Consider the following 20,290-nt stretch of genomic DNA (forward strand, 5'->3'; position numbering starts at 1 on the left):
ATAATATACATGCATGTATATGCAAAACAATGAATGGAGATGAAAATTGGAATCCAAGGGAATAAGGCTGTGTTGCTTAAAAAATGAATTGAATCTATCCTCAGATTTCCAATAATGTTGGGCAAGAAGAGGTCCCTGACGTTATTGCAACTGTTCAATTTGGTCAGATATATATTGTTTCATCAATGTTCCAATAACGCTTTGTTTTTGCAAGGAAAACACCCCTATGGATACTCCACCTGCGGCCAGAGACACTTGTTGTATCTATCTCACCTCTTGTAGTGTTTCTCCAATGAATGGTTATGGTGTCCTAGTCTCGCATAGGCTCTAGGTGGCTGGTGTCCTTTGGGGGGTAGATCCAGATGAACCTCTTAGGGGAATCAGCTGCAGGGAGCCGACTCACAACGCCGTCTCTTGCTCCGCAAACAACTTCCGGTTCTCTGCTCCTCCGTGGTGACGTCACTTCCTCCAGTGCGTCTCACACGCTGCTCAGACTACTTCCCTGCGTTCCACCCTGCTGGTGCTATGTTATGCACTCTCCTCGGGCGATTTAGGCAGACAAAGTACGCTGACTAGTAGATAGAATGGGGCGCCCCTTCACCTCTACTGCAGTATAAGGATGATTGACATGTTTCAACGGTAGCGACCGTCTTCATCAGAATCTAAGGAGCCATTGAACCAGTTGTCTATTTATACCAGCTGACATCCAAATCATAGTCCCTCCCTTCTCCTTCATTAAAGGGACAGTCCTGTGAGATATCTTCACACAATCCAGAACTTGGACAATATACATATATTAGAGTTCACTTCAGCACATTTCAGTGCAACAACCACTCCAGATATTCTACTGCTCCCTCATTGTTTAAAAAGAGGAAGAAAAGGATAAAAATAAATGAATATATATAGAAAATAAGAATAATAAAGTTATAAAAATATAATATATGGAGAAACACTACAAGAGGTGAGATAGATACAACAAGTGTCTCTGGCCGCAGGTGGAGTATCCATAGGGGTGTTTTCCTTGCAAAAACAAAGCGTTATTGGAACATTGATGAAACAATATATATCTGACCAAATTGAACAGTTGCAATAACGTCAGGGACCTCTTCTTGTCCAACATTATTGGAAATCTGAGGATAGATTCAATTCATTTTTTAAGCAACACAGCCTTATTCCCTTGGATTCCAATTTTCATCTCCATTCATTGTTTTGCATATACATGCATGTATATTATATATTTTTTCTTATTGGAGAATATTTTTATATGTACACATATTTTTAAGGGAACCAGGATGCGTAGTATGATGGTACAGAAGTAGTGAGTGTTAACAGTGTGCTTGATATGGTGATGCGGATGTGATGAACGACAGCTGGCCTTTTTTATGTACACCTTTTTAGTGAATGTACATCCTTTTATAATATAAATATAAACTGAATGTAGTATCAATAAAACAAGAGATTTTTTAAATCTACATAGTAAGAATTTATCTGTTCCGCGCACCTCTCAAAATATTGTCATATCTCTCTTCCTGTGAACGGTGGGGAACGGGGGTTTACCCCACCCGAGTAGGTTGCAGCAAGGAACAGTTTGTACAGCAATAGCCCTGTATTCAAACTTATTGTCTGGGCAGCGCCCTCCGGTTTTTGAACAATATAGGTGTGTATAGGAGGTGTATGTGAGCAAAAACGCTAGGTAAATGACCACAATAAAGCTCTTGCTAAGCCAAAGCACAAAGGAGCAACTCTCTCTCTATGCAAGTCTCAGGCAAGGACGGAGAAACGTAACATGGCGGCCGCTATTTATAGGGTAGGGGCTGGCCAGGGTCCCCCTCTGTGATTGGCTGCCGTCAGAGGGCCTGGGAGCCCTCTGATTGGCTCTAAGGACATCAATCTGGGCTATGACGCTATTCGAGCTCGGTACCGAGCTCGAATAGCGCTGTTTGCTCAAATAGCTCGAATAGTGAATGGGCTATTCGAGTGTACGCGAATAGCCCATTCGAATAGCTACAGCTATTCGGAGCTCGAATACCGAGCTCGAATAGCTGGAAAAGAGCTCGAATATTCGAGCTACTCGAATATTCGAGCTCTGCTGAGCACCACTGGTATCTATCACCTGACCAAACTGATCACATGCTTCTCTATGGGATCTCCTAGACATGGCCATCACTAGCATCCTATCTGCTGCCAATAAAAAAAAGAGCACTATTTTGAGCATAGGATTTGTCACTGGCAATCAGACTATTTATATTTTGCCCAATGTGATCATTTTGTCAATGGGAAGTAGGATCTGTAGTGAAAATTGCATCGTCTGTACCAGGCCTCAGAAGCACATACTGCTGGTCTGAGATCTTTGTTTTCGTTTCCTTATTGAAAAATCCCAGATAACTTATTTTTTAGATAAACAGTACTGCATAACCTGGCTTAACAAAAAATAAAAAAAAGAAGTAAAAAAAAACCATAATGCACTTTGTAAAACGGATGGGAGAGTAGTACAAATTGGAACATAAAAATGACTTTCTTCTAGCAGTGGCTTCTGTCTTTGATAACTTAATTCTTTTTCATTTATGTCAGCACCAGCTTACGATCCTGCTGCCGTTCCGCAGCTCCTGACAGGGTTAATGAGAGGATTTAGAACTTTGTAATGGGAGGCGCTGTGTCCTTGCTGAACATAACAAGCCAGTCATGAATTGGTCCCTCCTCGGGAGCACCACATGAATCTGCCATTTTGCGGGTTCTTGATCTGAGTTTCCCACTGTTTCCTGCTCATATCTGTTAAATATGAAACATTTATTCTCTAACTAACACCAGATGCCAGATCAGATTGTCTTGTGCCGCAACTTTCACTGTTTTTTAAATGGAACCTACATTTCTTTTTAAGTGGCAAGAAACTTACGCTTTATGTTGCTTCACGTAATAGAAAAGGAAACACACATGAGAAAATACATGAGGGTATTGGGGACACTAAAATAACTGACAGAAAAAAGCAGCAAGTTCACCCAAAATCAGTTTCGCGGTTTTTGTGAACATTTACCACAAGATAGAGGATAAATACAGTAATATGCCTTAAATAGCTTCTTTCCAATATAGTCAGTCAGGGAGTAGATTTCAGAATAGTGAAGAATTTCCTGAATTACAGTGTCACCACTTGAATACTGAAGGTAAGGTGGAATCTGAACAGCCTTAAAGTGGGATTGTCAGCCACAAAATCAAATTCCATTTACCCACTTCTCTGTATTTATTATGCAGCCTGCAACCTGACCCTGCATCGCAAGCATTCCGATCTAATCATAAATGCTTCTGCTCTAACAAATCTTATCTCAGTCAGCCTGGCTCTATTTGGTACATTGCTGACGAGAAAGAAGCTTGTTATCTCCCTCCCACATTCCTGCTCCTCACCGATTGGCTGAGGGCAGTTCAGTGTGAATCTGCAGAAACATTACCTATACTGTGCTCACATATTTACAAAGCAAGCTAGATATGACAGTGCAGTTTCTAGGAGGAAAAAAAACAAGTTAGGGAGGAAATGACATCGGGATTGGCTTCAGTCAGAAGAAGTAAACAGTTTTCTCTTTATTTACTATATACAATTCACTGAAATCAAAACGTGGACAGTACAATATATATGTCATGTAAATAGAACAAGTATTTATCTACTTATATATGTTTTTTTTCCTGGGATAGTATGGCTGTCCCTGCTGTTTTTAAGCAGGCCCAAACTCTTGCACAGCACACTAGTCTTTATTTCACATATAGTTGCTGAAGAATTCTAGTTAGTATTTATCAGCAACTGTGAATAGACTGCAGGAAAGCTCTGCCAAGGCAGCTCTGGCATACAGTAATAAACATTGATTCTTAACAATTTTAGTGTTGTTTGCAAACTGAAACCTAGTAAAACATAACTTTTTTTTTAATTACCATAAATAGGTTCATAAGTCTGTTTTTCAGTACAGCCATAAGTAAAAAAAAAAGAAACTTGAGTTGTCGTCTATACAAGAGAGCTTGTCGACAGCTTGTTGAATTCAGTCTGGTTGCCTGAAAAGTAAATAGAGGTTTAAACAGGCAAGAAGATCAGAACAAGGGAGACTGAGTGGTGGGCATCTGGCCAGAAGTGGAGCAGACCAGATTCTGGAACAGGCAAAATAATTATATTTCCACTCCGCCATTCTGAAATTTTGGGCTACCATGGGAATGCCAAAGAGAGTCCCCTAGATTGGAGGGAGGATGGAAGTGCGTTGTCAGCAGTTGTAACATATGTTACCCCAGCAATTATACCACTGCTGATGACATCATCAGTATAAGTCTAAATCGGAGTCCAGTCAGCATGTTTGGACCTGTTGACATTTACAAACAGCCTTACCTTGGCCACGTAATGCCATCTGAATTGCCAGACTGGTGAGACAGCATTACAGATTTTTAGGCATGTAACAAGTTCAGCCACACTATTTTCTCAACTACGTATTTAGCTGTTTTCCTGGTTTTCAGCTTTAGAAATGAAGTCTTATTTAGAACAGTATTTCACAACATGACATTGATGCTTTATTTCCAATTAAAATTCCAGAGAGCATGTACAACATAGTCAGAACCGAGGACCTATATAAATATTGAAATACAGTATTTCCAGCGCAACAGGAAATTATAAATGGAACAAAGGAACGGCTCGGCTAAGCCGCGGCAAGCCGGGGATGGGAAGTGTTTTGGTCACTTTTGATCCTCTATTTACTAGCATTTTATCTAATTGGGAAACTGTCACCAATTTCATTTCAATGGGCTTTAGAATGAATTACACTGATGTGTTTAAATAGATGAAAAAGCTGTCTGCTAATGAATGCTTTGACTTTGTTCCTGCATCGTTAGATCAAAGCGGTACAAGCTACAGTGCAACAGATTGTAATCCAGATTGGGGGTTTTCTGTAAAGGAAATAGCTTGTATTGTTTTTAATGCATATAAAATACTTCAACGCGATCATTTCATCATTAAAGCAGTAATATTTTTCAACTTGGTGTATTGTGTTCTCCTAGTAACACCCTAAAGTTTACAGAGGGAACTATAACGACTTACAGTAGAACACAGAAAATGATGCAGGATACCCATTTTTACATTAATGTTCCCGGTGTCAGAATCACAAACACTTCCTATAGCTATATATTGCTTGTTATTTGTACTGCCCACTGTCACGACTCCTGCTAGCAGGGTATTTGCTGATCACATTTAGTAGCATATACAAAAGGTCAGGACACAGATATGCAATGAATTAGTGTTTAATATGAACAGTGCTATATACATATATACAAATATAACAATCGCAGTACATAATCATCAAGCAGAATCGACATCAAACACAGTCCAGGGTCAATACACGCTAGAATCAGAAACCCCAATGGTTTACACACACACATACACAGAGCTGCAACTAAGCTAGCCTATGTATGTATAAACAGGAATACCTACTACACCCTTGCTGATCTGGGACACAGAGGAGCAATAGAGCAGGGCAGAACAGGTTGCAAGCAGAAAGGCTCACACAGGCAGACAGAATCACAGAACAAGGCAAGATAGGTTGTAAGCCAAAGGCTTACACAGGCAGTCAGACAAAGGGAAAATGCAGAGCAAGAAAGTGGACCAACAAGCAGTAGTCACACTGACACGAGGATCTGCGAAGTGTGAAGGGAGTGGCCAGCTTAAATAGGAACTAGCAGCCTGGCCGGACACCTGTGGAACAGAGACATGTGTAACCTGAGATACTCCATCTAGTGGTGAGCCTGTTAACTGTAGGCAACCATGAAAAGCAAACAGAGCCACCTGCTGGTGACTTGTGATGGCACCAGCAGGTGAAGCAGGAAGCAACAGGGTTTCTGACATTACCCCCACTTTCAAGAGCAGCCTCCGGATGCTCCAAAATGTTACCTGCCCCCCCAGATAGAATCCGGAGGGAAGCAAGCCAATCCAAGGATCACTCTGAATAAAACAAGGAATTCCACCACCAGGGTCCCCTGAGCCACTTCGATAACCAACCGTCTCAGCTGCCAACCAGAGCCCCAGGACACCGGAATTAATGACTGCACATTTGAGCACTGGACCGAAAACCCACAAACTGCAAGTGATGCCTTGACCCAGACAGCATTCGCCAACAGGTATCGATGCAGGTTCCTCAAAGACACTGGCAACCCCATCGGGGTGCTTTCCAGAATCTCCGAGTAAGGTGAATTCCTCCGAAAGAGAGAGAAACCTTGAACAGGCTTGCCCCAGTTCCGAAAGAATACCAAGACTGCGGGAACCATAATAGCAAATGTTCTGTAACACAGGGACATGACTAAGCAACAGAGCGCTCGTGCAGATCAAAAACATCCAGACAGAGTTATCAATATGCTGATTAGTTGCAGACTGAACAGAAACTCCATTTTTGTTACACAGATTGGTTGCAGATTGATTTGAATTGCATGATATTGTATGTGAACTGATTTCAGAGCAACTATCTTTGGAAACATTTATATGTTGATTAGTTGCAGACTGAGCAGAAACACAATTTTTGATACACAGATTGGTTGCAGATTGATTTGAATTGCATGATATTGCATATGAACTGGTTTCAGAGCAATTATTGTTAAAAACATTTGTATGCTGATTGGTTTCAAACAGAGTTGAGGCAGAATTCACAACATGTTGACTGGATTCAAACTGGACTGGTGCAAAGTCTATAGCATGCTGGTTAATGACGGATTGATTCAGATTGCATGGAATTGCATGTGGACTGGTTGCAGAGTGATTATCTGTGGAAACATTTGTATGCTGAGCAGTTTCAAACATAATTGAAGCAGAAGAAACAACATGCTGAATGGACTCAAACTGGACTGGTGCAAAGTCTATGGCATGCTGGTTGGTTACAGATTGATTCAGATTGCATGGAATTGCATGTGAACTGGTTGCAGAGGGATTGTCTGTGGAAACATTTGTATGCTGAGCAATTTCAAACAGAATTGAAGCAGAGTTTACAACATGCTGACTGGTTGCAGATTGATCTAGATTGCATGAAACTGCATGTGAGTTCTTGGCAGACAGATTATTACCATTATTTGTAAGCAGATTGGTTGCAGATTGATCAGAGTTGCATGAAATTGCATGTGTATTGGTCACAGGCTGAACATTACCATAGTCCCCTGCATATTGATTAACTGAATTGTTACACATAGTTTCCTGCATGTTGGTTAGCTGAATTGTTACACAGTCTGTAGCATGCTGGTCATTTGCAGGTTGAACAAGATTGCAATTTTTCACATGTAAATTGTCTGTAGGCTGAAGTATTACCCCATCTTTAGCAGGCTGGTTGGTCACAGATTGGATCAAAGTACAGGCAGCAGCTGAAGTAGAAATTGCTGGAACAACCACAGTCGACGTTGGAAGTACAGTATGGACAGGCGACAAATGCTGTATAGAAGCGGTAGGAAAGAACCTCTTCTTTTTAGACTTTGCTCTGCAAGAGGATTTTGAAACTGGAACAGCTACATTTACTGGCTTAGAAACTAATGGACATACTGCTGCTGAGGACAAGGAGTGAGAAACAGAAGAGGAAGATTGAGAGTCCTGTAGAGCAGGACGCAAGAGAGAACAAATCTTATACCAAGCTGTCAGCAAAGGAGAAACTTCTTCATACACACAAACTCCTATATCGACAAGGTATTGTACATCATCCACACATTCTTGTACTAACTCTCTGGATTCATCACAATAATGCTCAAAGAATTCACCTTGATCATCCTTCAGCAAACGCAGCAAGCAAACTATGTCATCCTGATCAAAAGGAGGTGCATAATTTTGGATAATGGGACCAGAGAAAAACAACTCAGTCCATATCTCCAATAACGGTAGAACCTCCTCCATACAAAACATTCCTTGCTTAACAAAACTTTGCACACAATTATATAGCTCAAGCAATCGGTCTTTAGGGTATTCAGAAAACGTTTTCTGACAAATAGTCTTGTGCTCCTTAGCCAGGCGCACCAATGAATCCACCTGATTGGGATTAATTTTCTGGGCAAAGATTTCATCTTTAAGTTCTATATCATCCTGATCAAAGGGTGATGCATAGTCATCAGGAATAGGTTCAGAAAACAACAAATCACTCCATATCTCAAACAACGGTCGGACCTCCTCCATGCAAAACACTCCTTGCTCCACATGACTATGCATAAGAATAAAAAGCTCATGCAATTGGTCTTTAGAATGTCCAGAGAATACTTTCCGACAACAAGCCTTGTGGTTCTTAGCCAGGCGCACATATAAATACGCCTGAGTAGGATCCATTCTCTGGAGTCAGCACACAGGATACTGTCAGAACCCTTTGTATAGCCACAGTGATCAATGTTTGGCAGATCCTACTGTCACGACTCCTGCTAGCAGGGTATTTGCTGATCACATTTAGTAGCATATACAAAAGGTCAGGACACAGATATGCAATGAATTAGTGTTTAATATGAACAGTGCTATATACATATATACAAATATAACAATCGCAGTACATAATCATCAAGCAGAATCGACATCAAACACAGTCCAGGGTCAATACACGCTAGAATCAGAAACCCCAATGGTTTACACACACACATACACAGAGCTGCAACTAAGCTAGCCTATGTATGTATAAACAGGAATACCTACTACACCCTTGCTGATCTGGGACACAGAGGAGCAATAGAGCAGGGCAGAACAGGTTGCAAGCAGAAAGGCTCACACAGGCAGACAGAATCACAGAACAAGGCAAGATAGGTTGTAAGCCAAAGGCTTACACAGGCAGTCAGACAAAGGGAAAATGCAGAGCAAGAAAGTGGACCAACAAGCAGTAGTCACACTGACACGAGGATCTGCGAAGTGTGAAGGGAGTGGCCAGCTTAAATAGGAACTAGCAGCCTGGCCGGACACCTGTGGAACAGAGACATGTGTAACCTGAGATACTCCATCTTGTGGTGAGCCTGTTAACTGCAGGCAACCATGAAAAGCAAACAGAGCCACCTGCTGGTGACTTGTGATGGCACCAGCAGGTGAAGCAGGAAGCAACAGGGTTTCTGACACCCTCCCAGTGATGTTTAGCTAGGCTGACAAGCTACGTGGAGTGGAATCCCCCGACCCCCACCCCCAAGCATTCTTTTGTACTGGCTTTGAAACTCTCCGTAACTTAAAGTGGCCTGAAACTCTGACATAGCATTCAATAAAAATGTGTTGTCCTACTTGTTATAGCTCATACAGTTATCATATTTGCTTTTGTGCACAAGTAATATTGTATGTCTACAAATAACAAGTTTCCAAAGTGTAGTTTATCTTGCCCTGAAACCTGCCATTGCATTTCATTCCAACTGCATTTTATTATATATTAAAATCTTCTAATGAGCTGTTCTGAACTGTGTGTGCCTAAAGCAGAGAGAGCTTCACAGAGAGCTCATTTTCAGTTGTTACACTGTGTTTACACACAATTGGAATGTGAACAAAGATATTGTTATCTCCAGTCTGGATGTGGATTTGAAGCTGAATAGCAGGACAAAGTGTTTTTTTTTCCATTTCAATGATGTTCTGCCACAATTTTTTTTCTGGAATATTAGCTTTCAAGCTGTGAGGAATCTTTTAGAGCAAAGTAGAAATGCTGACTTTCAGACCACTTTAACATTCCACAGAGATGACCTGACGGGACTAAAGATGTTGCCACCTGTCATAAGTTACAGAATATAAATAAGGGAGAGGAAAGATTTTACATTGCGCAAACACCGACTAAATAATTTACAAATGGTTATTGTAGATAAAAATAAAAATTCATGGTTATTTTCAGTATAGTTCCTCTTTAGGCCGGTTTTACAGTTGCTCCACCCCGATCACATCGCACCACGAGGAAGAAAATGTCGTTCATATGACCCTGCAGCGGAGTGCCCAAACAGGGTCATATTCCGATCGGAACTGGGAAAACAGAAATTGGATTTCCACAGAAGTACTCTGTAATTTTAGCCCAAAGAACTTGCAAGTAGTGATGCTCAGATACCCCCCAATCACGGATTCGACTATCCGGCCATGATTGAAAAAAAATCCAGAAATTCACTGATTCATTTCCGGATTTGAAACGGACTCACAAATTCGACCAGGATTTTTTTCTGTGAATGAGGCAATCACGGAAATTCATGCCCGTGATCATGGAGAAGCATTTTAGCTAATAGCAAGGCCCCCCATACATGCTACAGTCCACCAAATTGCATGGATTATAAAGGTGATAAGGGGCTACAACTTAAACAAAAAAAAATAAAAAGGAACTTTTAGTTTTTGAGAAAATAGATTTTAAAGTTAAATCAACACTTTAAATGCAGCTATTAATTGGTAATAAGTGGTTTTAAACAGGGAAATACATTTTAAGGAATCACAGAGGTGAAGGTAAGTCCCAATGGCCCCAAGCGGTGATGGTACCACTGGAGGAAGATGAGTGGCTGATGCAAAAAGAACACCTAGAGAGGTTTTTGTCAATGTTTTTTTCCCCCTTGCAGCGATAGCAATGCCATGGCAGCAGAGTTGTCCGTGGCCGCTGTCGGTGGGAACGCAGACTTTAGTAGTGAAATAGAACATCAGCGGACGGAGGATGAGGACTAAAGTGGTCAGTGCAGCAGCACATATAACGACCATGGCACCTCACTGGTGGTACTACAGCATGATAATGCTGCCCTGAAAATTACATGCATCCGTGGCTCCCATCCGTAGGTGGATATCACAGCAAGAGTGGGGCTGCTGCTGCTGGGAGTGCTGCTCACAGCGGAGGTCTGGGATAAAGTAATTATGGGCTGCTCCTCCGTCATCATGTCCATCAATGCCTGTGAGTCTCCTGAATGACCCACACGGCGACCCAATATATATCCATATATTTTTGGCCATCCTTCGGGCCCCCTTCTCACTGGTGCATTGCGTCTGCCTATTTTGCTGCAGGCAAACACTATTCCGGTGGAAGTCTATGGGGCTTTTCATACTTGACCTGGTGCAACGCAGTCTGCCTGAAGTGCCTGATTCGCCGCACATGCGTGAAAGAGTATTTTTTCAATATACTTCTGCGATATTTGATTTTCGGCCACAGGAAGTGAGCGCTAGAGAGCCTCATTTCCTGCTTGGCTTGCAGCCAGAAGGAGGATTACCACACATTGCCGTGGTAAACCCCAATGGCTATTTTTAGCATTGCAGTGCGATGTGTTCTTTGCAACACAACGCTCTTATACTGCCAGTTTCCAGTGTGAAACTGGCCACAGTTGTTTAGCTGTATGTTTACATACACATCAGGCAATCTTTCCATGCTGTTTGCATTCATGCATGCAATCACTCATAGTTGGCGGAAGCAGCTCTGTCATGGTATTAATGTTTGTTGTCAGGGAAAGATGTAAGATTCCAGAGAAATTGATGGAACACAAAATTGTTAGATTGCGAAGCACACAAATAATGAAAACAACAGTGATAGGCTGCAGCATCATATTAAATGATCTCTACTTCAAGAAAATGTAAGCTGCTGGCATTAAAATAAGAAGGTGAACTAGAAGCTATAGTAGGATGTTCTGCAGCACTTACTGAAAATGACATAGATCACTAGAAAGTGCTAATAGGTGGCAAGTGTGGTGTTTACAGGGGCAACCACAGAACACGGGAAGACCAGAGGACACAGGGGGGCAACCACAGGACACAGGGGGAAGTCCAGAGGGCACAGGGGGGCAGACCAGAGGACACAGGGGGGAGACCAGAGGACACAGGGGGGCAACCACAGGACACAGGGGGAAGTCCAGAGGGCACAGGGGGGCAGACCAGAGGACACAGGGGGGAGACCAGAGGACACAGGGGGGCAACCACAGAACACAGGTGGAAGACCAGAGGGCACAGGGGGGGGCAGACCAGAAGACACAGGGGGAAGATCAGAGGACACAGGGGGGAGACCAGAGGACACAGGGGGGCAACCACAGGACACAGTAAGGAGACCAGAAGACACAGGGGGGCAACCACAGGACACAGTGGGGAGACCAGAGGACACAGGGGGCAACCACAGAACACAGGGGGAAGACCAGAGGAAACAGGGGGCAACCGTGACAGGACACGGGGGAGACCAGAGGACACAGGGGGGCAACCACAGGACACAGGGGGGAGACCAGAGGACACAGGGGAGAGACCAGAGCACACAGGGGGGCAACCACAGGACACAGGGGGGAGACCAGAGGGCACAGGGGGAAGACCAGAGGACATGGGGAGACCAGAGGGCACAGTGGGGAGACCACAGGGCACAAGGGGGAGACTGGAGGACACAGGGAAGAGACCACAGGACACAGGGGGGTGACCAGAGGACACAGGGGGGAGACCACAGGACACAGTGGGGAGACCAGAGGACACAGGGGGAGACCAGAGGACACAGGGGGGAGACCAGAGGACACAGTGGGGAGACCACAGGGCACAGGTGGAAGACCAGTGGACACAGGGGGAGACCAGAGGACACAGGGGGGGACCAGAGGACTCAAGGGGGAGACCAGAGGGCACAGGGGGAGACCAGAGGACACAGTGGGGAGATCAGAGGACACAGAGGGGAGACCAGAGGACACAGGGGGGAGACCACAGGGCACAGGGGGGAGACCACAGGACACAGGGGGAGACCAGAGGACACTCAGGGAAGCCAGAGGACACGGTAAGGAGACCAGAGGACACAGTGGGGAGACCAGAGGACACAGTGGGGAGACCACAGGGCACAGGGGGAGACCAGAGGACACAGGGGGGAGACCACAGGACACAGGGGGAGACCAGAGGACACAGTGGGGAGACCACAGGGCACAGGGGGGAGACCAGTGGACACAGGGGGAGACCAGAGGACACAGGGGGGAGATCACAGGACACAGGGGGAGACTAGAGGACACAGGGGGGAGACCACAGGACACTTGAGGTAGACAGGGGGAGATAAGAGCACACATAAGGTGCACAGAAGGACACCATTTGGGGGAGGACATGTACAAGACGCTCCTAAAATATGGACGCACCAGGTATATTTTATATTTTTACCTTGTTTTTTGCCCTCTAAACCTGGGTGCGTCTTATATTCCGGAGTGTCTTATACGGCGGAAAATACGGTATGTAAAATTCATGCACACTTCTGACTGTCATTAGTACTGCTAAAATTGCTTTGCACTCTCTGCACATAGGTTTTACTTATGCTTTGTGCGTTCATCCTAATGTGATCCGAACTTGATGATAACAAGTACAATATATGATGTTTAGCAAATCAAACAGTGCAGTGGCGCATGTCCAGATATGAGTCCAATTTTTTCAAAATTAGTTAAAAATAACATCCATTAATCGCAGCATCAACTTGGATAGAGATGTAGTACAGGAAGACCCAGAGGTCGGCAGCCGTTTTGCACTACATAAGCACCACATACTGAGATGTGAAACGGCTGTCGACATCCTTCACTGCATCTCTCTCCAAGTTGATGCTTCAAATGATTGATATTATTTTTAATTAATTTTGAATAAATTGGACTTTTATTTGGATGCGTGCTGCCGCACAGTTTGATTTGCTTGCTTCTATTATTTGGGCTAGCTGCACTCTTAAGGTGACCATACAACAGGCGACTTGGCGGCTGATCGACCATGCAATTCGATTATTATAATCGAATTGGATAAAAATCGGTGCCGCCAAGTGCATGTGTGAGAGATCCCGGAAAAGCGGAAGCGTGCATCTGGTAACATGGCTGATCGCATATCTGGGTCGGCTGGGATCTCTAGTGCTCCTGGATGGAGAGCTACGCGCGCGCAGGCCAGAAGTCAGGATGATCAGCTGATTCCTGCTGGAGTCCTGATTGGCTGAATGGCTCGGGCGGGGCAGCATTCAGACCATAGTCAGATCCTACAGTGTGTTTGAACCAGGAGGACCTGGGAATTCACACTGAGCCAGATTACTTTTGTTTATCATTGTATTATTATTCAGACTAGTTCCAGGGTGTAGAGACCAAGGACCTCACACCCAAGACTAGGGAACTGTGTTATCTTTGTGTTATGCTCCAGACTAGTTCCAGGGTGCTGAGACCACGGACCTCGCACTCAAGACTAGGGAACTGTGTTATCTTGTGTTATGCTCCAGACTAGTTCCAGGGTACTGTGACCACGGACCTCTCACCCAAGACTAGGGACCACTGTATTGTCATTTGTGTTATACTCCAGACTAGTTCCAGGGTGCTGAGACCACGGACCTCGCACCCAAGACTAGGGACCACTGTATTGTCATTTGTGTTAATTCAGACTAGTTCCAGGGTGCTGAGACTACGGACCTCGCACTCAAGACTAGGCATTGTTTGATATCTGTTACATGCTTGACTATCCCTCTCTTTGAGAGATTAGTCTCCAGGCCTGCTTGTGACGCCCATCTTCCAGGGGTCACTAGCCACAAGGTCTTCTTGCTATTCAGCTTGGAGCCCCACCTCCTTGGGTGTCTCAGGCTGCTGCAAGATCCCTGCACTTCCAAAGGGAGATATTTCTCATACTGCCAAGGACCACCTGCTCCTCGGGTGGTCCTCACTCAAAGTTATTACTGTTGCACCAAACACTCACACTATATAGGTGTCCAGAGGTTAGTGATATATCTGTATTATTGGTGATTCTGCAGATCATCCATAATCAGGTGTATATCTGCATTCTTGGTGATACTGCAGATCACCAATAATCAGATTCTCTCTGTGTGCTGACACCGATCGTTACAGCATGCCTGACCAACAACACAACAAATTTCGGGACAAACACTGGTCACATTCTCGATCGCGCATGCTGCAAGTGGTTTCTTGATCGGTTGTGCGGGGGTAACGGCGTGCAATTTCCCGATGATCGACTAACAAAATTAAACCCCCGACGCTGTCCCACCTAATTTAAATGTCCCCCCGGTGCCTTTGTAGAGGATACATTACCTGTCCGCTGCCTGCGCTTGTCCCTCCACTGGCTTCCAGGCGCATTCCTCTCTTCATACACGCACACCCTACATGGTTTTCTAGTAAGGGCATGCGTGTGACTCACACACGCGCCCTTACTAGAAAACCACACGGGGTGTTGCTTATGCAGAGTATATATGCCGGAGGCAGCGTTAGACAAGCGCAGGCTGTGGACAGGTAATGTATCCTTTATATGGGGCACCCGGGGGACATTTACATTAGGGGGTACAGCATCAAGGCAGCGGATGCAGTGCACAAGGCCGATTCTGGTTCGATTTCAGCATGAAATTAATCAGGAATCAGCCTGTGGTATATGTGCACCTAACAGACGCCTCTCTTATCAGATTCAATAAGAGAGAGATTTGTCTCTTGGTTGAATCTCCCCATACATCGCTAGATGTATGGCTACCTTTAGGGAGTTCTTAGTCTATGGGCTCGATTCACAAAAGGGTGCTAACTCAGTTAGCACGCCTAAAAGCTTTGGGTAACTAGGGTACTAAGCAGTTAGCACACCTAAAGCTTTTATTGTTCGACGCAAAGTTTAGTGCTGCCCGTAGCGTGTGAAACGTCGCACCGGGTGCACCTAAAACATTGTACCGGGTGGACCTGAAATGGCGCACAGAGCGACGTTTGGGGCGCACCCGGTGCGTCGTTTTAGGTGCACCCAGTGCGATGGTTTGGGCACACCCCGTGCAATGCTTCGTGCGCTACGAGCAGCGCTTAAACTTTGCACGCCGTGAAGGGCTTTAGGCATGCTAAGTTAGTACCCTTTTGTGAATCAAGCCCTATGTCTTGTGTACCTCCCTCTACTGATTAGAGTTGGGCCGAACCTCCGATTTTCGGTTCGCGAACCGGGTTCGCGAACTTTCGCGAAAGGTTCGGTTCGCGTTAAAGTTCGCGAACCGCAATAGACTTCAATGGGGATGCGAACTTTGAAAAAAAAAAATAATTATGCTGGCCACAAAAGTGATGGAAAAGATGTTTCAAGGGGTCTAACACCTGGAGGGGGGGATGGCGGAGTGGGATACATGCCAAAAGTCCCCGGGAAAAATCTGGATTTGACGCAAAGCAGCGTTTTAAGGGCAGAAATCACATTGAATGCTAAATGACAGGCCTAAAGTGCTTTAAAACATCTTGCATGTGTATACATCAATCAGGTAGTGTAATTAAGGTACTGCTTCACACTGACACACCAAACTCATCGTGTAACGCACCGCAAACAGCTGTTTGTGTAGTGACGGCCGTGCTTTACTGGTGCGCACCATGGCGAGAGTGCAGGTTTTGGTGGCTTTACAACCCATATGGTCACCTGGCTGATGTAGCTGAATGACAGAACAGTGACTGTCCAGCTGATCAAATTTGGTCTGACCACAATGAGGCAACGACCTTATTATCGTGGGTGTGCCCCCCGAGACACTCATCTAGGCGCCGGTCATTGCTCCATTGTGATACGCAAGCCCCTTCACCACGGCAAGGTAATGATCACGAAGGGGAATGGGCGCATGTACATGCCTTTTTTTTTGTTGTTGCAGCTGCCCGCAGTGCAGCCAGAAAAATTAGGCAGTCATGTACACGCACCCGAAAAATTATTACAGCGGCCGCTGCTAGCAGCGGCCTAAAAAATTCAGCAATCCGCCTGGAGTCCCGGACCCTGTTGGTGGTGGCGGAGAAGGTAGTCAAGCGGCCTGCAGGCAGACATGCTGTGTGGAGGGACTGGGAGCGACTTAGTCTTCTTGGGGCAGGCCAGGCAGCCAGTCACACGGCGTGCAGGCAGAGATGCTGTATGTGCGGGGACTGACTTAGTCTTGGGGCGGGCAGCAGCCCTCCGGGATCCATGCCTCATTCATTTTGATAAAGGTGAGGTACTTAACACTTTTGTGACTTAGGCGACTTCTCTTCTCTGTGACAATGCCTCCAGCTGCGCTGAAGGTCCTTTCTGAGAGGACGCTTGCGGCAGGGCAGGAGAGAAGTTGGATGGCAAATTGGGACAGCTCTGGCCACAGGTCAAGCCTGCGCACCCAGTAGTTCAAGGGTTCCTCATCGCTGTTCACAGCAGTGTCTACATCCACACTTAAGGCCAGGTAGTCGGCTACCTGCCGTTCCAGGCGTTGGTGGAGGGTGGATCCGGAAGGGCTACGGCGAGGCGTTGGACTAAAGAACGTCCGCATGTCCGACATCACCATGAGATCGCTGGAGCATCCTGTCTTTGACTGCGTGGACACGGGAGGAGGATTAGTGGCAGTGATACCTTGCTGGCGTTGTGCCGTCACATCACCCTTAAAGGCATTGTAAAGCATAGTTGACAGCTGGTTCTGCATGTGCTGCATCCTTTCCACCTTCCGGTGAGTTGGTAACAGGTCCGCCACTTTGTGCCTGTACCGAGGGTCTAGTAGTGTGGCCACCCAGTACAGCTCATTCCCCTTGAGGTTTTTTATACGGGGGTCCCTCAACAGGCAGGACAGCATAAAAGACGACATCTGCACAAAGTCGGATCCAGTACCCTCCATCTCCTCTTGCTCTTCCTCAGTGACGTCAGGTAAGTCAACCTCCTCCCCCCAGCCGCGAACAATACCACGGGAAGGTTGAGCAGCACAAGCCCCTTGCGATGCCTGCTGAGGTTGTTCTCCTGCCGCTGTCCCCTCCTCCTCCTCCTCCTCCTCCCCCAAAGAAACACCTTGCTCATCATCCTCTGAGTCTGATTCGTCTTCTGCACACGACTTCTCTTCTTCCTCCTCCTCCCCCCTCTGTGCTGCCGCAGGTGTTGAGGAAACAGCTGGGTCTGATGAAAATTGGTCCCATGCCTGTTCCTGCCGTAACGGTTCCTGGTCACGCTCATTCACAGCTTCATCCGCCACTCTACGCACAGCACGCTCCAAGAAGTAAGCGTAGGGAATTAAGTCGCTGATGGTGCCCTCACTGCGGCTCACCAGGTTGGTCACCTCCTCAAACGGCCGCATGAGCCTGCATGCATTCTCCATCAGTGTCCAGTTGTCGGGCCAGAACATCCCCATCTTCCCAGACTGTTTCATTCTACTGTAGTTGTAGAGGTAGTGGGTCACGGCTTTCTTCTGTTCTAGCAGGTGGGAGAACATGAGCAGGGTCGAGTTCCAGCGAGTCGGGCTATCGCAAATGAGGCGTCTCACCGGCATGTTGTTTTTGCGCTGAATTTCCGCAAAGCGTGCCATGGCTGTGTAAGACCGCCTCAAATGCCCACAGAACTTCCTGGCCTGCTTCAGGACATTCGCTAAGCCAGGGTACTTTGCCACAAATCTTTGAACCACTAGATTCATGACATGTGCCATGCAGGGTATGTGTGTCAGCTTCCCCATATGCAAAGCGGCAAGCAGATTGCTGCCGTTGTCGCACACCACGTTGCCTATCTCCAGGTGGTGCGGGGTCAGCCACTCATCCACCTGTTTCTTAAGAGCAGCCAGGAGAGCTGCTCCAGTGTGACTCTCCGCTTTGAGACAAGCCATGTCTAAGATGGCGTGACACCGTCGTACCTGGCATGCAGCATAGGCCCTGCGGAGCTGGGGCTGTGTAGCTGGAGAGGAGAACTGCCACTCAGCCAAGGAGGAGGAGGACAGCGAAGAGCATGTAGCAGGAGGAGAGGAGGTGGCAGGAGGCCTGCCTGCAAGCCGTGGAGGTGTCACAATTTGGTCCGCTGCGCCCTGCTTGCCATCGTTCACCACCAGGTTCACCCAATGGGCTGTGTAGGTAATGTAGCGGCCCTGCCCGTGCTTGGCAGACCAGGCATCCGTGGTCAGGTGTACCCTTGACCCAACGCTCTTTGCAAGAGATGACACCACTTGCCTCTCAACTTCACGGTGCAGTTGGGGTATGGCCTTTCTCGAAAAATAAGTGCGGCCTGGCATCTTCCACTGCGGTGTTCCGATGGCCACAAATTTACGGAAGGCCTCAGAGTCCACCAGCCGGTATGGTAACAGCTGCCGAGCTAACAGTTCCGCCACGCCAGCTGTCAGACGCCGGGCAAGGGGGTGACTGGCCGAAATTGGCTTCTTCCGCTCAAACATTTCCTTCACGGACACCTGACTGCTGCTGTGGGCAGAGGAGCAGGAACCGCTCAAGGGCAGAGGCGGAGTGGAGGAGGGTGCCTGTGAAGGTGGAAGGGAGAAAGCGGCAGAAGCAGATAATGCACCTGATGGAGGAGGAAGAGGAGAAGGAGGGTGGCTTTGCTTTTGTGTGCTGCTGCTGCTTTTGCTCAGGTGGCCATCCCATTGCTGTTTGTGCCTTTTCTCCAGGTGCCTTCGTAAGGCACTTGTCCCTACGTGAGTGTTGGCCTTTCCACGGCTCAATTTTTGTTGGCAGAGCGAACAGATGGCTTTGCTCCGATCTGAGGCACACACATGAAAAAATTTCCACACCGCTGAGCCACCCTGGGATGTGGGCACTATGGGGACCTCAGCAGCTGATGCTGAAGGGCAAGTTGGCTGGCTGTACATAGGTGGCAATACATGGTGCCGGACACTGCCACCAGCTGTTTCTGACGAAGAGCTGCCCCAGCTTCTTTCAGCAACTTCTCTCCTCCTCCTACTCTCTGACTCCCCCTCTGAACTGTCCCCCTCTTCATCTCCTCTATTGGGTACATACAGAGGATCCCTATCATCGTCATCATCGTAATCATCCTGCCCAGCTTCGCTTGCCTCAGACAAATCCAAACATGCACCAACATCAGTAGGTCCTTCATCCTCCTTACACGTTACATCCATAATGTTGCCGCATAACTCAGACATATGAGCTGGTGAAAATTCATCTGGCTGTAACAACAATGGCTGTGCATCAGTGATTTCACCACTAAATAATTCTTGCGAAGTGTCAAATGCAGCGGAAGTGGTGCTAGTAGTAGCGCTGGTGGCTGAGCAAGATGAGGTGTTCTGTGTCGCTAAATACTCAACCACGTCCTGACAATCTTGGGAGGTGATGGGACGTGCCTTCTTCCGAGCACTGTACTGTGGGCCAGGTCCACACGAAATTACATTTACACGACCTCGCGCAGACCTGCCGGGTGGCCTTCCTCTGGCTCTGCCACTACCTCTTCCTCTACCTGTTTTGTCCATATCGGGTATGCACGGAGTGGTATATCACACTGCGTGCACTCACGTAGGTAGGTGGGTTCACTTAACTGCACAGGTATGCACACTGATGCGGTGGGTTCACTGAACAGAACAGGTATACAGTGGCGGGTTCACAGAACAGGTATGCAGTGGCGGGTCCACTGAACAGAACAGGTATGCAGTGGCGGGTTCACTAAACAGAACAGGTATGCAGTGGCGGTTCACTAAACAGAACAGGTATGCAGTGGCGGGTCCACTGAACA

This window comes from Hyperolius riggenbachi, chromosome 2 (genome assembly GCF_040937935.1).
Source record: "Hyperolius riggenbachi isolate aHypRig1 chromosome 2, aHypRig1.pri, whole genome shotgun sequence".
NCBI classification, from domain to species: Eukaryota; Metazoa; Chordata; class Amphibia; order Anura; family Hyperoliidae; genus Hyperolius; species Hyperolius riggenbachi.